Source organism: Aquarana catesbeiana, linkage group LG05, assembly GCF_042186555.1.
Source record: "Aquarana catesbeiana isolate 2022-GZ linkage group LG05, ASM4218655v1, whole genome shotgun sequence".
Lineage (NCBI taxonomy): Eukaryota > Metazoa > Chordata > Amphibia > Anura > Ranidae > Aquarana > Aquarana catesbeiana.
This window is the reverse complement of record NC_133328.1, coordinates 273,148,848-273,168,529: the sequence shown is the minus strand read 5'-3', so window position 1 is coordinate 273,168,529 and position 19,682 is coordinate 273,148,848.

Here is a 19,682-nt window from a genome sequence, read left to right as displayed (position 1 = left end):
ACATTTACATGTTTCCCCTTAAACCACTCAAGTGTTGCTTTAGAAGTGTGTTTGGGGTCATTGTCCTGCTGGAAGGTGAACCTCCGTCCTAGCCTCAAATCACACACAGAGTGGTACAGGTTTTGCTCAAGAATATCCCTGTATTTAGCACCATCCTTCTTTCCCTCAACTCTGACCAGTTTCCCAGTCCCGAATGCTGAAAAACATCCCCACAGCATGATGCTGCCACCACAATGTTTCACTGTGGGGATGGTGTTCTTTGGGTGATGTTGGGTTTGCACCAGACATAGCGTTTCCTTTGATGGACAAAAAGTTATATTTTAGTCTCTTCAGACCAGAGCACCCTCCTCCATACATTTTGTGAGTCTCCCACATGCCTTTTCGCAAACTCAAAATGTGCCATTTTGTTTTTTGCTGAAAGTAATGGCTTTCTTCTGGCCACTCTGCCATAAAGCCAAACTCTATGGAGCGTATGGCTTATTGGCGTCCTATGTACAGATACTCCAGTCACTGATGTGGAACTCTGCAGCTCCTCTAGGGTTACCTTAGGTCTCTGTGGTGCCTCTCTGATTAATGCCCTCCATGGTCCGTGAGTTTTGGTGTGCGGCCGTCTCTTGGCAGGTTTGCTGTTGTGCCATGTTTTTTCCATTTGGTTATGATAGATTTAATGGTGCTCCTAGGGATCATCAAAGACTTGGATATTTTTTTATAACCTAACCCTGACTTGTGCTTCTCAACAACATTGTCTCTTACTTGTTTGGAGAGGTCCTTGGTTTTCATGGCAGTGTTTGGTTAGTGTTGCCTCTTGCTTAGGTGTTGCAGCCTCTGGGGCCTTTCAAAAAGGTGTGTATATGTAATGACAGATCATGTGACACTTAGATTGCACACAGGTGGACATAATTTCACTAATTATGTGACTTCTGAAGGTAATTGGTTGCACCAGAGCTTTTTATAGGCTTCATAACAAAGGGGGTGAATACATACGCACATGCCAATTATCATTTTTTTATTTCTGAAAAATAGTTTTATGTATATATTTTTCTAATTTTACTTCACCAACTTAGACTATTGTGTTCTGATCCATCACATATAATTCAGATTAAAACAACATTGAACTAAAGGCTGAAATGTAGCAAAATAGGTAAAAAGCCAAGGGGGTGAATACTTTTGCAAGGCACTGTATATTGGAAGGCATTTTACATTTTTATGCTTTCACTTTAAAAATAAAAAAAATCACTGCTTATTTAAAAATTACGTTTTTCACAAACTTTGTTTTTATTGATACATATCCCCCAGGGAAGGCCGGGACCCCTATAACCATTGTATGCCCAATTACTTGCATATAAGCCTTCAAAATGGGCACTTTTAATTTTTGACATTCGGGTCCCCTTTGACTTTAATAGGGTTCGTTATTCAGATCCAAACTTTTGCGGTGTCCGAAAGTTCTGGTGCGAACCAAACAGGGGTCTGTTCGGCCCATCCCTAATGATGCTGTACTGCACTGGTGACAGTATGTTAAAAAAATATATATATATATTTTTTTTATTTCTTAATTTTCCAAAAAATTATGACAAAAAATCACAACTTCAAAAAACTTATTTTGCCTCTTACTAAATACCTTGGACTATCTACTTTCCAAAAAGGGATCATTTGGGGGATATTTGCATTGTCCTGACATTTTTGGGCCTCAAAAAATGACTGTGGACTGAGGAAATAACTTTCCTACAGACTAAAATGTATACTGATGTTGGTTATTTTCACCAAAGAAATGTATCAGAATACATTTTGGCTTAAATCTATAAAAAACGATTATTTATTTGCAAAATTTTATAACAGAAACTAAGATAAAATATTTTTTTCAACATTTTCGGGGATTTTTTTGCTTATATAACAAAAAATGAAAAACCAAGTGGTGATTAACCACTTCAGCCCTGGAAAGATTAGCCCCCTTAATGATCAGGCCATTGTTTGCGATATGGCACTGCGTCGCTTTAACTGACAATTGCGGGGTCATGCAACATGGTACCCAAACAAAATTGACGTCCTTTCTTCCCACAAATTTGATCACCTCTGTAGTTTTTATTTTTTGCGTTATAAACAACAAAATACAAAATAAGGTCCGTGAGTACATGGATTGAAAACTGGCTACAAGGGCGAGTCCAGTGGTGATAAATGGGGAGTACTCAGAATGGTCAGGGGTGGGTAGTGGGGTTCCCCAGGGTTCTGTGCTGGGACCAATCCTATTTAATTTGTTCATAAATGACCTGGAGGATGGGATAAACAGTTCAATCTCTGTATTTGCAGACGATACTAAGCTAAGCAGGGCAATAACTTCTCCGCAGGATGTGGAAACCTTGCAAAAAGATCTGAACAAATTAATGGGGTGGGCAACTACATGGCAGATGAGGTTCAATGTAGAAAAATGTAAAATGCATTTGGGTGGCAAAAATATGAATGCAATCTATAAACTGGGGGGAGAACCTCTGGGGGAATCTAGGATGGAAAAGGACCTGGGGGTCCTAGTAGATGATAGGCTCAGCAATGGCATGCAATGCCAAGCTGCTGCTAACAAAGCAAACAGAATATTGGCATGCATTAAAAAGGGGATCAACTCCAGAGATAAAACGATAATTCTCCCACTCTACAAGACTCTGGTCCAGCCGCACCTAAAGTATGCTGTCCAGTTCTGGGCACCAGTCCTCAGGAAGGATGTACTGGAAATGGAGTGAGTACAAAGAAGGGCAACAAAGCTAATAAAGGGTCTGGAGGATCTTAGTTATGAGGAAAGGTTGTGAGCACTGAACCTATTCTCTCTGGAGAAGAGACACTTGAGAGGGGATATGATTTCAATATACAAATACCGTACTGGAGACCCTACAATAGAAATAAAACTTTTTCGCAGAAGAGAGTTTAACAAGACTCGTGGCCACTCATTAAAATTAGAAGAAAAGAGGTTTAACCTTAAACTACGTAGAGGGTTCTTTACTGTAAGAGCAGCAAGGATGTGGAATTCCCTTCCACAGGCGGTGGTCTCAGCAGGGAGCATCGATAGCATCAAGAAACTATTAGATAAGCACCCGAATGACTGCAACATACAGGGATATACAATGTAATACTGACACATAATCACACATAGGTTGGACTTGATGGACTTGTGTCTTTTTTCAACCTCGCCTACTATGAAACTACATAACTATGTAACAAAAAAGCATCAATTTTGAAAAAAACAATATTTTTTAGTTTTTGCTATAATACAGTAAATATCCCCCCATTGAAAAAAAAACATGTCTTCATCAGTTTAGGCAGATATATATTCTTCTACATATTTTTGGTAAAAAAAAATCACAATAAGCATATATTGATTGGTAGTGTCTACAAAATAGGGGATAGATTTATGGCATTTTTATTATTATAATTTTTTTTACTAGTAATGGCGGTGATCAGTGATTTTTATTGGGACTGCGACATTGCAGCGGACAGATCAGGCACTTTTGACACATTTTTGGGATCAGTAACATTTATACAGCAATCAGTGCTAAAAAAATGCACTGATTACTGTGTAAATGTCACTGGTAGGGAAGGGGTTAACACTAGGGGGCGATCAAGGGGTTAAATGTGTTCCCTCGGTGTGTTTCTTACTGTAGGGATGTGACTGACTAGAGAAGAAGCCAGATCATTGTTCCTAGCTAGTAGTCTCCCCGCGCCTGCGCTAGCTGTTTAAAGGGCCGACGTACAGCTACGGTGATTTGCAGGAGAAAGCCAACCTGCAGCAGTATAATGACGTTGGCTGGTTAGCTAGTGGTTAAATGCCACCAAAAGAAAAATGCCATTGTGTGAACAAAATTATGAAAATTTAATTTGGGCAAAGTGTTGCATGACCACGCAATTGTCATTCAAAGTGTGACAGTGCTGAATGCTGAAAATTGGCCTGGACAGGAAGGGAGTAAACCTGCCCTGTATTAAAGTGGTTAACAGTTGGAAAAGTACATTGCCGGGGGCGTGGTCTGCCAGCGCGAGGAATGGACGCTTAGACACTGAGCTCGTCAGCCAAGGGAGAGCACCGGAGCCACACAGGCCCATACTACTGCACAATCCACGGCCATTCTACCTCTCCACAACCCACACACCCGTTCCAGACATGTCGCAGAAGCATAGACTGAGCACTACCCGCAGAAGCTGACAGCCTTCTTCAAGCCACCAGACAAGGTCAGTCAGAGCCAAAATGGAGCCGGCGCGGCCGCGACCTCGGCGGCCTACACTGATCTCCCGGATGATATCCCGAACAATCTAGACCTCATAAGCACACCCAAGTCCCCTGCCTACAAAACGGGAGAAAATGGCCTCTTTCCCCACCACAGGGCAGCCCATGCTCAACACCACACTAAAGGACATGCTCTTATCACTCCAATCCTCCTTGATGACAGACCTTTCATCCCTCTTTACCAAAATAAACACAAATCTGCATGTTATGGATGGAAGAGTGTCCCACCTTGAACACAGCATGGAAGAATGCACCACAACTGTAAATGATCTCATTGACATCTATGCTGAAGTGAAGGAAGAACAAGCCTGGGTCAGGGCCAAGTTGGCCGATTTGGAAGACCGTTCCAGGAGGAACAATATCAAACTGAGAGGAGTTCCTGAGTCCATCATAACGATAGATCTTCCTAAATACACCAAGGAACTTATGCACTTGATCCTCCTTGACGCATCACCCAGAGATTTACTTGTGGATTGGATTCACAGAATTGCTAAACCCTCTCACCTCACAGCTTCAGTCCCTAGAGATGTCCTAATGACTTCTTCCATGTAAAAGAGAAGCTTCTCACGGCAGCCAGAAACAACCCTGTGCTCCCTGGTCCATACGACGGAATTCTACTGTTCCTTGACTTCTTTAAATATACCTTGCAACTGAGAAGGCAGCTCAACCCGATCACTAAAGGTCTCCACAACCACAAGATCCTCTTTAAATGGCGCTATCCAGCAACCCTGCTGGTAACGAGAAATGGATCTTCCCACATTATCCAATCTCTCCACAAAGGCATGCAATTGCTCCACGCCTGGGGAATCATTTCGGATCCACCGCAAGACACCAATCCGCCGCTGGAACAAAGACAGCTGGAACAAAGCTGGAACAAAGACATCCCGACGCACCCAAGGTCACCGTGATACTTGAACTGATCACCTACCCTTCATCCCATGGGCCTTACTATCTACGAGTCATAGAATCTCCCTGGCTACCAGCCTCTTGAATCGTTATTACAGTTGATTTTGACATTGTTAACCCCCCAAGTGGTTTGGTTGAAATCTAATTTCACTATCCCACATACAGTTCTAACCGGTGGTATATCCTCTTTGTTACAGCTCTATACCAGTTCCAACTTTTTCAGTGTTTAGGTCTATTTGTTAACATTATCTCTTTTCAGCCACCAATTGCTTGTCTAGAGTGAACTTCGTCCACACCAAATCATCAGAGTTCACACCGACCTCCAGATCAGGGGAGATCACCAGCCTACTCCCAACTGTAAGTGTATCTACATCCCCATTTGATCATACAACGCAGACAATGCCAATTACAGTGCTGTCCCTAAATACGAATGGACTCAATCACCCAGCAAAGAGACATTCACTATGGAAAACAGCCTTAGATCTAAAGTGTGATATACTCTGCGTACAAGAGACACATTTTAAATCTACCGCTCCACCTATGTGTACAAACAAACATTTTCCTCATGTTTACTCGGCCTCCTTCACCTCTAAGAAAAGAGAAGTGTTAATAGCAGTTAGAAATTCCGTCTCATTCCAACTAAAACAAAGTGTTTCAGACCCTGAAGGTCGTTAAATTATTCTCGTATGTACAATCAACAACATTGCTTATACGCTGATAAATATCTATGCCCCAAATATCAAACAAATGCGTTTTCTTAGTGACTTGATGAATATCTTACAGCCCTTAAGAAAAAGGTCACGTAATCATTTGTGGGGATTACAAACTAGTCCCGGAAATACAATTAGACTCCACTTCAGCGAAAAAACGCAGAGAGTCCCCCCCCAAAAAATTTCATCAAAACCCATGATTTGTTTGATGTTTGGCACTGTTTCCATGGAGAGGAGAGAGACTACACGTACTTCTCTCCCCTCCACCAGACCTATTCCCATATAGATCTATTCCTTACAGAGAAATGGTTGCTCCAAAACATCAACGCAGCTGTAATCCACACCACGACCTGGTCGGACCACGCACCTATCACCATTTCTATATCCGATTCTCCACAACAAAAAAATACATTACTCTGGAGAGCAAATAATTATATCTTGCAGCATCTGACATACTCTCCAGAAATAAACGATCATATAAAGGAATATTTTGAACTCAACACAGGCTCAGTGTCCAAACCAGGTATGGTGTGGAATGCGCACAAAGCATATATAAGGGGCATACTGCTGAAACTCAGTTCTCATCACAAAAAACAGAGGTCTAGTCGTATTGACACCCTTATCGCCCAAATAGCCAAGCTAGAAAGCCTAAATAAAGCCAACCCCCACCCAACACATTCAGCACATCTCTTATCTCTTAGACAAGAACTTAGGCTCCACCTTCTCCACTCCTTTTGAACATGTCCAGAGGAAACTAGGAGCTACTCCGTACTCCATGTTTAATAAAGCAGGTAAAGCCCTTGCCCAACGTATCAAAAGGTAGGAGAACTAAAAATAAAATAGACCACTTATATCACCATCATACGAAAGAGAAACTTAGAAACCCCCAGGAGATAGCTGATGCTTTCAGTGATTATTATAGTGACTTATACAATCTTCAACGTGACCCAAACACACACCAACCCTCTTCCAAAGACATTCAAGACTTCCTCCAAAGCATTAAACTTCCATTGTTATCATCAGAACAATTATCACAATTAAATGACCCTTTCACAGAACAAGAAATCATAGCGACCATAAAAACCCTCCTCCCAGATAAAGCACCAGGCCCTGATGGACTAACAGGGGAGTACTTTAAGAGATTTGCCCACCTATTAGCACCTCACTTAACTACATTATTCAACAAAGCAGCGTCTTTGTTGCGGTTCCCTAGGGAATCCTTACAAGTGCTGATTATCACCCTCCCCAAACCGGGAAAGGAACCAACAGCCCCCCAAAACTTTCGCCGGATTTCGCTCTTAAATCTAGATCTCAAAATCTATGCAAAAATGATTGCCACCCGTCTATTACACGTCATGCCCACACTAATCCATAGAGACCAATCCGGCTTTACAACTGGTAGACAAGTGTCCGACGCCACTAGGAGACTGATCAACATCATTCACCACGCCGAAAGCACTGGAATGCCTTCTCTGCTCCTTTCACTGGACGCAAAGAAGGCATTCGACAGAACACACTGGAAATACCTTCAACAGGTCCTCCAGAAATTTGGATTCCGAGGCCTAATTCTGGACACCTTGCTTGCACTATAGAAGAAAATTTTACAGCCCCTAGTGGAACACATCAGACAAAACCCTAAAATAGTAGGCTTCAACATAGGTCAAAAATCACACAAGATCAGCTTATTTGTCCTTATGCTTATGCTAACCAACCTAATATCTTCCCTCATTGAAGTACAAGATACTCTTGAATGATTTAGTAGAATTTCACACTACAAAGTTAATGCTACAAAGTCCTATATCCTTGACCTAGGCCTGGACGCCACTACCAGGAATCTACTTCAAACACCAACACCATTTACGTGGGCGGAAATGGATATAACATAGCTAGGTGTACAACTAACAAAAACAACAAAAAATCTTTTTAAGTATAACTTTAAACCATTCCTCAACAAACTCCAAAAAGATGTCCAACAATTAGCTAAACATGAACTGTCATGGTCGGGAAGACTCGCAGCCTTCAAAATGATACATCTACCTCAATTGCTATACCTGTTTAGAACGATTCCTATCCCTATCCCAGCATACTATTTCCAATCCCTCCAAACAATACTCAACAAATTACTACGGAAAGGCAAAAAAACAGATGCGCTAAAACTACACTCACAAAACATAAATACGCAGGGGGGACCGGATCTATTGACTTTGAGGATTACTATAGAGCATCAATTTTGACCCAGTTGCAGGACTGGTTCCGTCCACACTGGAAGCAACATCACTCAAATACAATAATCTACGTAGTTGGCTCTTAGGCATTCCACTTGGCTCTCCCATATCTCAGACACTACCTCCCACGACGAGAGCCTCCGCTCTAGCGTGGAAAAAATTAACTAACTCAAATCCGACTCGATCTGATACATTCTGAAACATTCTACAACATTGTACTATGGACCTTTCCCTGAAACACTGGACATCAAATGGCCTGAATTGCATACAAGATATATTCCATGAACATAACCTGCTATCTTTCCCGCAAATTCAACAAAAATACAATATTCCTCACGCGGAACTCTTTGCCTACACCCGAGTTAAACATTGCATTTCACAGCTCACCACAACACAATACACACTTCCTCATAACCTATGGACATACTTGACTAATCCCATTCCAAAACTGAAAGGTACTTCCCTTTTTTACAACGCCTTTCATGAAAAAAAAAAGATTTATTAAAGCAAAACCTCACCACCACTGGGACGCAGACTTGGACCAAATTTTCAATGAAACCCAATGGCAGACAGCCTTGAGCTCTATCTACAAAGCCACTCACAGCTCCGCATTTTGGGAACTCACACAAAAAATATCATTACAGTGGTATCTCACACCCACTAAACTAGTGTCATTCAATAACACAAATCTCTCTTCGAGATGCAACTCGGACAAAGGAAACTTGTTTTACATCCTTTGGTCTTGTACCTCCATACAAACCTATTGGAAAGTGATTTTTAGCATTATATGAGACATAGCACTAAGCCACATACCCCCCACTCCAGCACTAGCATTGCTTAGTCTATCGATAATATCCCCATCCCACTAAGGAAAGTTACAACCAATATCCTTTTGGCAGCCAGACTGAGTATAACTAGACTCTGGAACACTGACCAAATACTCACCGTAGAAAACACTCTAGACATGGTCAATCTACACTACAACTATGAGCCACTATTTACCTCAACTAGAGGATTGATGGGGAAAACTCAAACAGGGTGGCTTCCCTGGACCCGGTGGTCCAGAGCAGCGCCATTCCTATGAACCAGTAACTCTGATGATAAACCTGACTATGGAAAAACCTGAGATCTAGACCCTTCCATCGAACTAAAACCAATGTTTTGATTTCATGTTCAGCGAACTTACTCACACCTTGAAGAACCTAAATGTATACATGTGCTGTTAAGTTTGTTTGATTTGTGAAAAATTGGAATGTAATTATATATTCTTTGTTTGTGAAATTTGAAAATCAATAAAAACTATTGTTGAAAAGTACATTGCCCTAATGTTAAAACATTGATCTTTTCTGTGACCAAAAAGAACAAATAAAAACCTGGAGGCACAAGGATGCATCAGTTGCTTATGCTTGTAATATGTCTTGAGCGTAAGTGGCATGGAGTTATGGGCCCATCTGGGAGTACATTGCCCAACTATATGTATTTTGTTTCTACAACAACCCAAAGAGCCTGTAAATATTACTTCTTACGTGCAGTTACCAAACATTTGAGTATAACATGATACCACTAGGAGTTAATATTGAGTCTTTCTCTCTCAAAGACTTTGATCCACCATTTCCAAATATGCCCATGAATAGTTTCATTTGTCCGTTAATGTTTCTTTTTTTTTTTTCAATAAGTTTTTATTGAGTATTTCAAAAAGGAAAAAAAAAATAAACAGGTTACAGAACATAAAGTAGAGTAATAAGTGATATACATCTTAGTGTGATATACATTCAAAAGTAACGTTCATGAGATTAGTATATAGGAATAATTCTAGACCTACAGGTACTGTTAATACAATAGAATCACCTCTTGGAACAGCTAGATCAGAGTCTATAGGGCCATATAGACCAACATTTGTTGAACGTCGCACATTTTGATGAGTTTATCGCTAGGAGTTGTTCAAAAGTATAATTCCTGTTAACAGCTTTGACAATGTCTGTTATATTTATGGCTGTTGTGGATTTCCAGTTGCATAGGATCAGTGATCTTGTCTCTAGCAGTATATGAGTCACAACAGGTCTAAAGTCAGTGTGAAATTTCTCCATGTTTAAGTGTAAGATTGCCATAGTCGGGTCTGGGGGTGTGAGCATTCCATTTATGCTGGAGAGTAATCTAAATACTTGGTTCCATATATTTTTAACTGTGGGGCAGTGCCATAACATGTGTAGAAGGGAACAAGTGTGTCCACTAGGGATGAGCCGAACACCCCCCTGTTCGGTTCGCACCAGAACATGCGAACAGGAAAAAAGTTCGTTCGAACATGCGAACACCGTTAAAGTCTATGGGACACGAACATGAATAATCAAAAGTGCTAATTTTAAAGGCTTATATGAAAGTTATTGTCATAAAAAGTGTTTGGGGACCTGGGTCCTGCCCCAGGGGACATGGATCAATGCAAAAAAAAGTTTTAAAAACGGCCGTTTTTTCAGGAGCAGTGATTTTAATAATGCTTAAAGTCAAACAATAAAAGTGTAATATCCCTTTAAATTTCGTACCTGGGGGGTGTCTATAGTATGTCTGTAAAGGGGCGCATGTTTCCTGTGTTTAGAACAGTCTGACAGCAAAATGACATTTTGAAGGAAAAAACTCATTTAAAACTACTCGCGGCTATTGCATTGCCGACAATACACATAGAAGTTCATTGATAAAAACGGCATGGGAATTCCCCAAAGGGGAACCCCGAACCAAAATTAAAAAAAAAAAATGACGTGGGAGTCCTCCTAAATTCCATACCAGGCCCTTCAGGTCTGGTATGGATATTAAGGGGAACCCCGGCCAAAATTAAAAAAAAAAATGACGTGGGGTTCCCCCTAAATTCCATACCAGACCCTTCAGGTCTGGTATGGATTTTAAGGGGAACCCCGCGCCAAAAAAAAAAAAAAAACGGCGTGGGGTCCCCCCAAAAATCCATACCAGACCCTTATCCGAGCACGCAACCTGGCAGGCCGCAGGAAAAGAGGGGGGGACGAGAGTGCAGCCCCCCCTCCCTCCTGAACCGTACCAGGCCACATGCCCTCAACATTGGGAGGGTGCTTTGGGGTAGCCCCCCAAAACACCTTGTCCCCATGTTGATGAGGACAAGGGCCTCATCCCCACAACCCTGGCCGGTGGTTGTGGGGGTCTGCGGGCGGGGGGCTTATCGGAATCTGGAAGCCCCCTTTAACAAGGTGACCCCCAGATCCCGGCCCCCCCCCTGTGTGAAATGGTAAGGGGGTACATAAGTACCCCTACCATTTCACGAAGAAAGTGTCAAAAATGTTAAAAATGACAAGAGACAGTTTTTGACAATTCCTTTATTTAAATGCTTCTTCTTTCTTCTATCTTCCTTCATCTTCTGGTTCTTCTGGTTCTTCTGGCTCTTCTGGTTCTTCCTCCGGCGTTCTCGTCCAGCATCTCCTCCGCGGCGTCTTCTGTCTTCTTCTCCTCGGGCCGCTCCACACCCATGGCATGGGGGGGAGGCTCCCGCTCTTCTCTTCTTCTTTTCTTCTCTTCTTCTTTTCTTCTTTTCTTCTCCGGGCCGCTCCGCAATCAATGCTGGCATGGAGGGAGGCTCCCGCTGTGTGACGGCGCTCCTCGTCTGACAGTTCTTAAATAACGGGGGGGGCGGGGCCACCCGGTGACCCCGCCCCCCTCTGACGCACGGTGACTTGACGGGACTTCCCTGTGGCATTCCCCGTGACGTCACAGGGAAGTCCCGTCAAGTCACCGTGCGTCAGAAGGGGGCGGGGTCACCGGGTGGCCCCGCCCCCCCCCCGTTATTTAAGAACTGTCAGACGAGGAGCGCCGTCACACAGCGGGAGCCTCCCTCCATGCCAGCATGGATTGCGGAGCGGCCCGGAGAAGAAAAGAAGAAAAGAAGAAGAGAAGAAGAGAAGAAAAGAAGAAGAGAAGAGCGGGAGCCTCCCCCCCATGCCATGGGTGCGGAGCGGCCCGAGGAGAAGAAGATAGAAGACGCCGCGGAGGAGATGCTGGACGAGAACGCCGGAGGAAGAACCAGAAGAGCCAGAAGAACCAGAAGAACCAGAAGATGAAGGAAGATAGAAGAAAGAAGAAGCATTTAAATAAAGGAATTGTCAAAAACTGTCTCTTGTCATTTTTAACATTTTTGACACTTTCTTCGTGAAATGGTAGGGGTACTTATGTACCCCCTTACCATTTCACACAGGGGGGGGCCGGGATCTGGGGGTCACCTTGTTAAAGGGGGCTTCCAGATTCCGATAAGCCCTCCGCCCACAGACCCCCACAACCACCGGCCAGGGTTGTGGGGATGAGGCCCTTGTCCTCATCAACATGGGGACAAGGTGTTTTGGGGGGCTACCCCAAAGCACCCTCCCAATGTTGAGGGCATGTGGCCTGGTACGGTTCAGGAGGGAGGGGGGGCCGCACTCTCGTCCCCCCCTCTTTTCCTGCGGCCTGCCAGGTTGCGTGCTCGGATAAGGGTCTGGTATGGATTTTTGGGGGGACCCCACGCCGTTTTTTTTTTTTTTTTTGGCGCGGGGTTCCCCTTAAAATCCATACCAGACCTGAAGGGTCTGGTATGGAATTTAGGGGGAACCCCACGTCATTTTTTTTTTTAAATTTTGGCCGGGGTTCCCCTTAATATCCATACCAGACCTGAAGGGCCTGGTATGGAATTTAGGGGGACTCCCACGTCATTTTTTTTTTTTAATTTTGGTTCGGGGTTCCCCTTTGGGGAATTCCCATGCCGTTTTTATCAATGAACTTCTATGTGTATTGTCGGCAATGCAATAGCCGCGAGTAGTTTTAAATGAGTTTTTTCCTTCAAAATGTAATTTTGCTGTCAGACTGTTCTAAACACAGGAAACATGCGCCCCTTTACAGGCACACTATAGACACCCCCCAGGTACGAAATTTAAAGGGATATTACACTTTTATTGATTGACTTTAAGCATTATTAAAATCACTGCTCCTGAAAAAACGTCCGTTTTTAAAACTTTTTTTTGCATTGATCCATGTCCCCTGGGGCAGGACCCAGGTCCCCAAACACTTTTTATGACAATAACTTGCATATTAGCCTTTAAAATTAGCACTTTTGATTTCTCCCATAGACTTTTAAAGGGTGTTCCGCGGCATTCGAATTTGCCGCGAACACCCCAAATTGTTCGCTGTTCGGTGAACTTGCGAATAGCCAATGTTCGAGTCGAACATGAGTTCGACTCGAACTCGAAGCTCATCCCTAGTGTCCACATGCTCTCCAACAAAGTGGTGAAGTTCCGGGGAAGTAGCTTGCTAACCTATATGGAGTATAATGCCACCTATTAGCCATTTTAATTGCTAGTTCCCAGTGCTTAACACAATGAGAGGCTCTGTGTATTTCCTTGAATGATTGTCGCCATTGTTCTGTTGAAAAGGTAGTGCCCAATTCAGCCTCCCATTTTCCCATTGCTGTAGTTTTAATGAATGTGATTTTATCCCTTATGTTGTTGTAGAAAAAAGATATACCTTTTGTATTACTATCAGCGGTTGAGTAGAATTGCCATATTTTGTTTGGGAGGGAGATGGTCAGTCTAGTGCAAGATTTAAGGAAGTGTGTGATCCCCAGGCATATGAGTCTCCTGTCATTCGGGAGGTTATATTGGGTCATAATCTAATCGATAGGTTTGAGTTGTGTTCCGTTATAGAGATCTGAGATGTTTGTGATACCTTTGTTTGTCAAATTCTTGACCTTCAGTAAAGGAATCTTTGTCTCTAGTAGCGTCAGGGGTAGGTTGTAGCGTATTTCTTGTATGTATATTTCTCGTATATCTTGTACCCATCACTTAGCACTAGTAGAGTTAAGTCTTTTGTTGGTGCTAATGCTGTTTCAATGTCTACCCATAATGGCGTGTCCTCGGCTTTGAGCCAGAGTTTGGTCTGGTCCAGTCTAACTGCTCAGTGGTAGTCATAGTCCATTAATGTTTTCTTTAGAGCAAAATGTTAAAATGCAAATCAATATAAAAAAATAAATAAAGTAATACAGACTTGCATGGGACCACCCATCACCACCCATCACCCAGACTTGCATGGGACCACCCATCACTTAGCACTAGAAGAGTTAGGTCTTTTGTTGGTGCTAATGCTGTTTCAATGTCTACCCATAATGGCGTGTCCTCAGCTTTGAGCCAGAGTTTGGTCTGGTCCAGTCTAACTGCTCAGTGGTAGTCATAGTCCATTAATGTTTCTTTAGAGCAAAATGTTAAAATGCAAATCAATATAAAAAAAATAAATAAAGTAATACAGACTTGCATACTGTAAGGTACCTGTAAAAGATTAGGTCCACAGTGGAGCTTTGGTTGGGGGTCGAGGCGTTAAGCGTAGTCACGCAGACTGGGTCAGCAACAAATCTTCACAGAAAGGTACAAAGTCAGAATCCAGAAGTATTGCTGCAGTCAGGCAGGGTCATACACAGACTGGCAAAGTAATCATCAGGCAAAGAGAGTAATCCAGGAAACAGACAGAGGTCAAAGTCCAGAAGTTTAGTAGATCAGCAGTATATCACACCCAGGGAAACAAATTCAACAAGCGGGCACAGTCCACAAGAAGTCCTGTAATTTAAGCTGACCTGATTGTGGATTGATTGCAGCTGGAAGAAAGATGGGTCTAGCGAGCATTAAGAGCAGAGATACTACGCAATGTGTATACAGCATGGCTCAGCATGACAGAGCTGCAACCAAAAGACAGAATGACCCAAGTTCAATCCCAGGCACATGACAGGGCCCCCCCAGTGGACCTCTCCGAGGGCCTAGCGAGGCGCTGTGGGAAAGGTGGCATTAAAGTCCCAAATGAGGGCAAGGAGCATGTAGATCTTTAGCGGGAACCCAAGACCTAGTAGTCACATGGTATCCCTTCCAGTGCACTAGGTACTGTACACCTTTGCCCCACCTTCTTGAATTCAGGACTTTAGATACCTCATACTCATGTTTCCCATCCACGAGAACATGAGTAGGAAGTTGTTGAGGTCTTGAATACTGGTTAAAGACTGCCATTTTTATTAAAAACATGGAAAACTGTGTGAATCCGGAGAGAAGGTGGTAATTTTAGGCGGTAAGAGACTGGTCCAAGATTAGAAATTATCCTATAGGAACCGATAAATCGTGGGCCCAACTTGGAAGAAGGTTGTTTTAGTCTCACACATTTGGCAGACAGCCATACCTTGTCTCCAACTGCATATGGAGGTATACGGCGCCTTTGTTTATTAGAGTAGTGTATATATTTAAAAAATGGAAAAAAGATCTTGCGAGCTACCGGAAATAATCTCTTTCGATATTTTGTATATACGGTATCTCACAAAAGTGAGTACACCCCTCACATTTTTGTAAATATTTTATTATATCTTTTCATGTGACAACTCTAGAGAAATGACACTTTGCTACAATGTAAAGTAGTGAGTGTACAGCTTGAATAACAATGTAAATTTGCTGTCCTCTCAAAATAACTCAACACATAGATGTTAATGTCTAAACCGCTGGTAACAAAAGTGAGTACACCCCTAAGTGAAAATATCCAAATTGGGGTCAAAGTGTCAATATTTTGTGTGGCCAGCATTATTTTCCAGCACTGTCTTAACCCTCTTGGGCATGGCGTTCACCAGAGCTTTACAGGTTGCCACTGGAGTCCTCTTCCAGTCCTCTGACACAGAGCTCTTCCACCTTCCGATGGATGCCCCACAGATGCTCAATAGGGTTTAGGTCTGGAGACATGCTTGGTCAATCCATCACCTTTACCCTCAGCTTCTTTAGCAAGGCAGTGGTCAATGTGGAGGTGTGTTTGGGGTCATCATCCTAAAAACAAAAAGATGAAAAAAAAAACCATGCTGTAAACAAAAATACATTTGTTTACAAATCTTGTTACTTGCTTTGGTTACACAATATCAGAGCCTCAATATATGCATGAAACATATCTGAACATATAAGTTATGATGAAATTTAAATTATGAAAAAATACATATACCAAAATTCAATATATTCAAAAATAGCCTGATAGTATCTAACCAATAAACAAAAACTTAAACGTAACTGTTTAACGTAAAAACACTCACAGTTTAGACATGGAACCATGATCAGTCTGAATATATAGAGGCTAAATGGTATGCAAAATCCAAACATAATAAAAGGAACTCTATTCAGACAGAAAATGTAAATATAAACACCTTCATCATTGTGTTTCCAAATGATTGGAACACAACGTGGTAATGTCACAGTGATATAAAGTGATATAAAGTGATATAAAGTGTAAAATACCAAAGTGACATGAACCTGTGTGTGTGTACGTGGGGATGATATTTCTCAATTAATATTATCACAACATTACAATAAAGTTGTAATAAAGTGTGCCATCTAAAACACACTATAAAAGTATATTCTCAAAGATCAAAAAGTCTTGAATTTAACTTCCTACAAAGACACACATCTCCATACTCTAATCTACAGTGACATCTGTGGATATTCATTCATAAAAATGGGAAACATCCCATTCAAAGTTCATGCCCGCTTGTTTCCTCATATTAAAAAAGAATATCCAATATACCTCTCTTTTACATAGAATTTTGAATTTGTCCCCACCTCTAACTGGCATCATAATATCTTCAACTGCTTGAATGCCTAAGGCCCCATACCCACTATTAGATTTTCTGAAGATTTTTGTCTTTAGATTTACCAAAAAAATATAATATGAGGTTAAACCTTAAGAGTTTCAATTTGTATGCAATCAGGCAGGCCCTTGCACTACATGGTTTTGATAAATCTGAAGACAAAAATCTGCATAAAATCTGTTATGCCGCACACACATGGTCGGACTTTTCGACCGGACTGGTCCGACAGACTTTCCAGAGGACTTTCGATGGACTTTTGACGGACTTCCAACGGACTTGCCTACACACGATCACACCAAAGTCCGACGGATTCGTACGTGATGACATACACCGGACTAAAATAAGGAAGTTGATAGCCAATAGCCAATATCTGCCCTAGCGTTGGTTTTTGTCCATCGGACTAGCATACAGACGAGCGGATTTCTGGGTCCGGCTGAGTTATGACGTAAAGATTTGAAGCATGTTCCAAATCTAAAGTCTGTCAGATTTGCGACTGGAAAAGTCTGCTGAAGGTCCAGTGAAGCCCACACACGATCGGATTGTCCGCCGGATTTGGTCCGTCTGCCAAGTCCGGTCGAAAAACCCGACCATGTGTACACTGCATTAGTGTGTAGTGTGTATGGGGCTTAAATCAGATACATCCTGGTGCATGGTAGCTGCCTTCCTTGGGGGAGGGAGGGACCGGATGTGGTCGCTGTGTCGGAGCGACGGCTGAGCCTGTGAAGCCCGTGAGCCTCCCCTGAGCCCTCCCCGAGATGATCGAGTAGGGAAGGGCTGTATCGGGTCCCCCTGCTCGGTTTGACACCCCCCCGCTCCATCGTTTGTCCGTACGATCCCGCCGCAGTACTGCGGGGACCGTAGCCAGGATGGGCGGGGAATCCCCACCTCTCACAGCGCTGGACGTGCACCTGCTTCTCCGTGTGCTCTGAGCAGTAGGAGAGCTGTGTGGAAGCATCAAGGCAATCGATAGGACACAGCTCTGGAGACTGGGAGCCCACACTAGCCGAAGGAAAAGAGAGAGAAGGACGCTGGAGATGTGAGATAAAATCCCTAAAAACCGCAAGTAATAACGGCACTGTTTGCATAATATGAGGGCCAATGATCAAACTGAAAGGTATATGTTGAGATAAATATTGGGCTGCCTGTTACATGTGTTTAAGATCCGTGAACCTGGGACACAAGAAGTTTGTTCTATATGTTTAGGTGGATATAGTTTTTTTTTTTGTTTTAGCACTGCCTGATCCCAACACGTGGACAAAGGGAGTGCAAAGCAAACTGAGTGATGTTTAATAGACCTATTTAGCCCCCCCTGCCACGAAAAGCGGGAATATCAAAACTGTGCTGAGAAATCCGGGCTTAAACACAAAGGAGAGAAAAAGCCAAGGGTACTATAACAATAATACAAAGAACCGCTTTCACCCGAAAACGCAGTGACTCATGTATGCCTGAGGGGAGAGTGACTCACATCCATCCGGGGCCTCATTAGTGAGCAGTGGTATCTAGAGGAGGTGGATATTAGGCGCGGATTTTCCTTGTGTTAGTGGAGGCCGATTGGGCTGGATTCGCATGCGAGGCGTTTAGAGGAAAGGAAGGAGGGGTGTTTTGGGGGTGCAATGATCTGGTCGGGAAGCAGAGACTAGGCTAACAACCACCCTTCGAAAGTGAGAAGCGAGAGGATTAAACGCCCGCTACAATGAGATATGAGAGGTAAATCAGTGAAAGGGGCCGCAGCGAACCCCCCAAACCCACCCAGACTGAGTGCAAGCCCAGGAACTATCAAAAAATATATGGTCCAGGAAGGGAGTAAAGAAAGCCCAGGCAAACAGGTGATGGCTAAAAATAAAACATCAGAAGGTAACCTAAAGACTGAAGCAAGAAAACAGTTTGAAGATGCTGTGACCAGTTCAAGTGGGTGTGAGATACATATAGCCCCAGAAGAAGAAGGCAGCCTGGAACCCAAACAAAAAAACAGCTACCAACCAAGAGCGAAATGGCTGAAATGTTTGCAAGATTGGAAACATTCATAAAAGGCGAGATAGCAACTCTTCATGAAGATATGAATCATGTAGTTAAAAGAGTGGAGGAAATGGAGGATAGGCTGGAAGAGCAGGGGGAAGAGATAAAAAGGCTCAAGATACAACTAACCGAGGTGCAGAAAGATCAGAGAAGTATACTATATAAAATGGAAGATCAGGAAAATAGGAATAGAAGGAAGAACCTCAGGATTAGAGGCCTACCAGAGCCACAGGAAGAAGAAGAGGCTTTACAGGGGAAAATGGACAAAATCTTCGGGCATATGATAAAGTCATCAATCGAGACCGCCAAAATTAAGTTTGAAAGAATACATCGAATTAGAAAACCTGCTGGGGTCGCTAAGGATGTCCCAAGAGATGTCATCGTAAGGTTCCACAACTTCCAAGATAAAGAACAGATTAGGATGTAATTAAAAAACAACCAACCAGTGAAATACGGAGAGACAACCCTGCAGATCTTACCAGACCTGGCAGCGGAGACCCTGGTCAGGAGAAAGACCCTGAAACCCTTGCTTGCCCAGCTCAAAGCACATAATGTCCAATACTTTTGGGGATTCCCAGCCTGTTTAACAGGACGCAAAGAAGGTTAGTCTGCAGTGTTAAGATTCCCGGAAGATACTCTAAAATTCTGCAATCATCTAAGTGTACCAATAATAGAAATACTGGGCTGGTGGGAAAAATCTGAAAATGCAGATAGCTCTGAAGTATTGCAGGCTTGGCAACCTGTTTTTAAAACAAAAAGAATAGATGAGAAGAAGAAGTAAAAGTCAAATGGGTATGGAAAACTGGTTTGGGAGCATAAACTGTGTCCAAAAAGGCTAATTAGAAAGAGGTGTTAGGTGTGTGGGGAAGTGGGGGGGAGGGGAGGGCGAGGGGGATGGGAATGGGCCGAGGAACCCCCACAATAATCTGGGG